Raw genomic sequence first — 5,441 nt, forward strand, 5'->3', positions numbered from 1 at the left:
CTTTAGTATAACTTTTGTTTCAATATAGTAATGTTATTAGGAACTTATAATGAGTATTTGGGCTATTATTATGAGTTATATAAGTGTCATTATAATATCTTTTTAACTACTCGCGGTACGGGGAATCTGGTTTGGAGGGCCGCTTGGGTTGTTGGATTTCAGAAGTCATTTATGCCAAAATGATCATGCCCTTCGGTGTTCCATGTCTGGCCCTGTCTGTACATAGTGGGTGAAAAGTATTGTGTTAACGCTTATATAATAGTAATAATAGTTATACTATTAATTAGTCTCGTCGAGCATTAGACTAAACTCTAGTGGTAATGATACTAGGTTCTGTCAAAGGAGTTGTTTAAAGTAAACGAAGTGTCGTCCGAGTACCGAGTCACCACCTTATCAGGTGAGTGCTTAGTCCCTTTCATGAACATGATTTTAATAAAAGTATTGATTGAAGTATTAATTATATGTTTATGTGCGAGTTAATTGATGTTGCCTGAAATATGTGTTAAAGAACATACCTGATTATATATGATGATTTAGGATAAAGAGTAAACCTAAATTAATTATGAGGAATATTTGGTAGTATTTTCTTATGGGTACGAGTGAGTTATACTCAAAGAATAGAACTTTAGTATATGTCATTGATCCAGTAGCATGAAAAATACATAGTCATTGTCCCTAGTCTGAGAGTATGGATTGGACATAGTCAACTGTCATTAATCCGGGAGTATGGATTAAGACATAGTCAGTTGTCCTTAGTCCGGGAGTATGGATTAAGACATAGTCAGTTGTCCTTAGTCCGGGAGTATGGATTAAGACATAGTCAGTCGTCCTCAGTCCGGGAGTATGGATTAAGACATAGTCAGTTGTCCTTAGTCCGGGAGTATGGATTAAGATATAATCAGTCGTCCTCAGTCCGGGAGTATGGATAGGACATAGTCATTCGTCGTTAATCCGGGAGAATGGATTTACACATAGACACTTGTCCTTAATCTGAGAGTATGGAATGGGCACTATTATTGATACAAGAGCATGGATTAGATCCGAGAGTATGGATTAAGTAAGAGGTAAAATTTAAGGTCCGAGAGTATGGATAATCTCGTTGTGGGGATTAACGGGGTGGGGTAAGAGTTGCTATTATATATATGGTGAAATTGTATATTTTGTGAGTTCTAAATTGTATATATGATATGACACTGTGGGATTGAAATCCCTATGTACTCACCAGGTTTCCCAACCTGACCCACTCAAGCTTATTTGTATCACATGTGTCTATATGAAGCTACTTTACACTGAGAGATTTAAAAGAGATGTAGATCACTAGTGTAAATGAATGTAAGTCCTGTTTATGCTTATGTTTCTGTATTGACGATGACATCCCAAAGTTTTAAAATGAATAAGATACATTTCTTCGGAAATGCTTTGATAATACATTTATCATGTTTTTCTGAGAACAAATTCCGCAATATTTTTATTAAAAGAAGTACTATGATTTTTATAAAGCATAAACTAAATCGGTCTTCTCTGGCCGTGAAAATGGGGATGTCACACCCAGGGTCTTCCATGCAAGTATCATATAAAAAACTAGCATCATACACAGTATAGTGAGAATACAACTTGTCTCACGAAATCAGCTAAGAACACAACTCACTGCCATGCGAACAATGTTATGACCCACCTATTGAATCAAACAAGGTCTCACCTTAGCCTAACCTCTAAAACTAGCCATTTGACCAAAAGGCAAACCAGGTCAAGGTCAAAGTCAACGGTCAAGTCCAACCCTCACGTCGTGACCAACTCATGGTCACGTTGTGGGAAACAGACTAAACCCGATCCTAACTCAGTAACGATTCGACTCAATCTCAGCTCAACTCAGTCTCGATCCAAACCGTCGTCATGTCGTGGCGGAAATCAGTCTAAGATAATCGAGGAAAACCCCATTCGTCACGTCGTGAAATCTGGTTATCCCAGCTTATTGGATTAAGCCATTTTCCATCGATTCCACAAGCTCCAAAGCTCATATATGATTTGTCCCAAGGTCTTAATGGATAAAGTTTCCAACTTTATCCATTAAGACATCACTCTAAGTCAAGATCTAAAGTCCAAGGTCCTTAATAGCAACTTTAATGCATGGAATCATCCATTAAGCACTTAATTCATAGAGTCTTCAATTCAAATCTTTCAGAAAGGCTTTAGGGGCCCTAATGATTCCTAAAAATGCAAACTTTATGGACACGCATGCCCCCTGCATGTCCTTTCCCAAACCTAGGTTAAAAGATGAAATATGACCAAAATCCATGCAATGCCCCCAAATCACCATCACATACTAGATCTATGGAATAATATGCTCTTGGGACACAAAGAGATCATAAAGTTGCAAATTGTATCTCTTCTACTCATCCCATCACCACAAATGGGTCCAAAAATGGAATAAATCTTAGATTTAAAAGACATGCAATCAAAAGATGAGAGATTGAGGACTTACAAGAAGTCCAGAAGCTACACACAAGGATGATGAAATATTGCTTGGAGGAACTAGGCACCACAAATTCTTCTCATTTCTTCAAAACCACCAAAACTTGCAAGAATGAGCTCAAAAGCTTCAAGAGAGCTAGGGTTTGGCCAAAGGTTGTTGGAGGTGGTGGAGACTGAGGGCGAAGGAAACCCTTGCCCCTCACTTCCTTTAAATATGGTCCAAGACCGAAATTAGGGTTTTGCATCTGATGAGGTGTCACGTCGTGACCCATAGAGTGTCACGTTGTGACACTCAAAAGATCCCCCTAAAGAACACGGTTATTTCATGACGTGACGGTGCTTCCCTCACGTCGTGAACCACCCAAAAACCCAAATTTATTTTACATTTTCATACCTCAATAATCAGGATGTTACAACTCTCCCCCACTTAAATCAGACTTCGTCATCGAAATCCGTCGCCGCAAACAACTTAGGGTAATGCTTCCTCATATCATCCTCAGGTTTTCAGGTCCATTCAGAACCTTTCCGGTGTTTCCATTGCACTTTCACCAAACCCACTTCCTTGTTGCGCAAGGTCTTCGTCTTCTTTTCGAGAATCGCAATAGTTCTCTCAACATATTTTAATCGCTCATCAACCTGAATGCCGTCTAGGGGTACCACCACAGAACCATTAACCAAACATTCCTGTAGCTGAGTGACATGGAAAGTGTTGTGGATATGGCTAAGCTCATCAGGTAGATCCAACCGATACGTAACCTTGCCCACCCGAGAAATAATCCTGAAGGAACCAATAAACCTGGGGCCCAATTTTTCCCGCTTCGTGAACCGGATGACACCTTTCCAATGTGACACCTTCAGAAGCACAAAAGATCCGACCTGGAACTTGAGGTCTTAACGTTGACGGTCGACATAGCTCTTCTGGCAGATCTGCACTGTCTGTAGTGGATCGCGCACCTTTTGGATCAACTCAGTGGTCTTGGTTACCAACTCATTACTCCACATAACTCAATGCCCGACCTCGCCCCAACAAATTAGGGTCCGACATTTCCTCCCATAGAGAATCTCAAAGGGAGGTCGATCAATACTGGCATGATAACTGTTATTATAAGAGAACTCGACCAATGGAAGGTAAGTATCCCAACTCCCGCCAAAATCTAGCATGCATGCCCTGAGCATATACTCGAGCATCTGAATACTCCGCTCACTATGTCTGTCAGTCTGATAGTGGTAAGCGATGTTGAAGTGTAGCAGAGTACCTAACTCGTCATGAAATTTCCTCAAGTGAACATCTTGATTAGAAACCACCGATACTGGCACCCCGTGCCGAACCACTACCTCCCCGATGTAGATGTCAGCGAATTTTCTCGGCGAATATTGTAACGTCCCAAAAATAAGACCCAAAAATTTCATTTTTGAATTAATAAAAAAATTTATTCAAACATTTTCATACAACCCCCAAAAGATCAAAGTATGCCACTACATCCAAAACATATCAGAGTAATCTTAAAATGCGGAAAAAGGTGGTGTGTGCTCTGCAATCATCTCGGGCTCTTCCCTTTCGATCCGGAAGTACATGAAACATAAACTGAAAACCGTAAGCCCAAAGCTTAGTGAGTTCCCCAAATACCTCATACCATACATAATAAACACATACTGGGCCCCCGCCCTTCATTGGGCCCCGCCCGGCATCGAGTCCCACTGGGCCTCGGGCCTCGCCCGGCATCGAGCCCCACTCGGATTACAGATCTATCATTCATTAGGCCTGCCTGACATCGGGCCCCACCCGGTACACATAACAAACATATAAACATATAATCATGCTAACACATGCCATAACCACAACGAATGTCATACATTACAATCATTGGGCCTCACCCGACATCGAGCCTCACTCGGTATACATATCAGCACATAACACATGCAAGAGTCACGCAGAAACCTAACATCCTATCATAAATAATCATGGGACGACATTTGTGCCTTCAACCCGCTAAGTACAGTGAGGAAACTCACCTCACACTGCCAAATCTCAGAGATAAATCTTTGGCTGCTGGCCCGCTAAAATCCCACGCTGTCAATCACAAAATAATCATCCAATCAATAATCAAATCTGACCCACACTAAGAGTCCAAACTAGGGTAAAAGACCTTTTTACCCTTTCCCTAACTTGGCCCAAGGCCAAGGCCCAATCCAATTGTCCAAAGGCCTAATTTCCATAATAATCACTCAACGCCCAATATGGCCCAATTTTCCGAATTGGGCCCAAATACCTTTCATGGGCCTACAACCAAGAGTCCAATAAAATATTAACAACCCATTAATATAATTCTGATGGCCCAATAAGTCCAAAGATAACTAAAGTACACCATGGCCCAAAACCGAAGATCCTACGAAACCGAAGACCACTGTTGAGTACACAGGGCGTACTCAGCTCGTACGCTTAGTACACTCACTTAAGGGCTTGTACGTGCAGCATACTTTCTTGTACGCCCAACGTACTCCACCCTTTTGGCCAACCTTCACTTTTTAGCTCTTAATCGATTAAGACTTCAACCCCAACTCATTTATGACTTCCTTAAGGCGGTTTATCACGTAAAGTTGCCAAATTTGCATGCATGCATGACTTAATGAGGCTCTTAGAGCTCAAACGAGCTTAACAAATGTCTTAACACATGCATGAGACCAAAAATGCCCTAAAGCTTGCATTTTTATGGACAAAGGTGTAACACCCATAAAATTTGAGCCAATTTATAACTTTTTAAATCATATAAAACCATTCAGTTATTACAGTTTGTTTTCAAAATAGTTTAAACATCAAAGTTCCCAGAAATCATAATCGTAAATCGAGGAAGTGTACGGCCACGCCTTCGCCTTCCCGCGGTCATCTACTGAACCTGAAACAATAAACTGAAACTGTAAGCCCGAAAGCTTAGTGAGTTACCCCAAAATACCAACCTCATACAACCATA

The sequence above is a fragment of the Lactuca virosa genome, chromosome 9 (genome assembly GCF_052849685.1).
Source record: "Lactuca virosa cultivar CGN04683 chromosome 9, Lactuca_virosa_CGN04683_v6, whole genome shotgun sequence".
In the NCBI taxonomy this organism is placed as follows: Eukaryota; Viridiplantae; Streptophyta; class Magnoliopsida; order Asterales; family Asteraceae; genus Lactuca; species Lactuca virosa.